Raw genomic sequence first — 799 nt, 5'->3', positions numbered from 1 at the left:
CCTACACACACATATGTCCGCAACTAGATAACCATTTTGCCTCATATATATGAATCCAATCCAACGTTTTGTATTGTTATCACCTGTATTGCTTGATTGCCAAGGAAACGACCTTTCATATGAGCGCAACATTCATAGTTGATGATATAGAAAGTGGGAAATTAATCACCCGAATAAATATTCGTATTTTGACTGAAGGAGAGAATATCATGAAGGGATGATGTAGATGGCAATGGTTACATAAATAACTACAACAGCAACGTCAATGTTGATAATAATAAATTTAATTGCTCCTGATTATTCACAATACGCGTTATACAGAAAACGGTCTACCAGGGAATAAGTTTTCATGGATAACTAAGATAAATGTTGCTATTCTCCATCTGCAAAATATTACATATGGACATTCTGTATCAACTCCCCATTTCACTAATCACATGGCAAATTTGTCACCACGAACTTATCCCGCGCTTAAAATGTAAATGAAAAGATAGTGTCTGTGTATGGTTTGTTTTTCATAAACTTTTCGTGTGGAAATACGTAGCATCTAAAAACATTATATATATTATACTGGTTACCCAGTTCAAACTATACATGAGTGCGTATTATGACATTAATACGCACTTATTACTGACCAAGCATGATAAAATTAACAGAAGCTTTGCTGGGTGTAACGATAATGTTTTGTCTTAAAGGCCCGTATCCCGTAATTGTTCATTTTTGATGCGTAGATATAATCTTTCAGATATTTATATAAACAGACTGATATGGTCGGATGAACAATGAATAAAATGTTTGT

This window comes from Penaeus monodon, chromosome 24, assembly GCF_015228065.2.
Source record: "Penaeus monodon isolate SGIC_2016 chromosome 24, NSTDA_Pmon_1, whole genome shotgun sequence".
NCBI classification, from domain to species: Eukaryota; Metazoa; Arthropoda; class Malacostraca; order Decapoda; family Penaeidae; genus Penaeus; species Penaeus monodon.
This window is presented reverse-complemented; position numbering follows the sequence as displayed.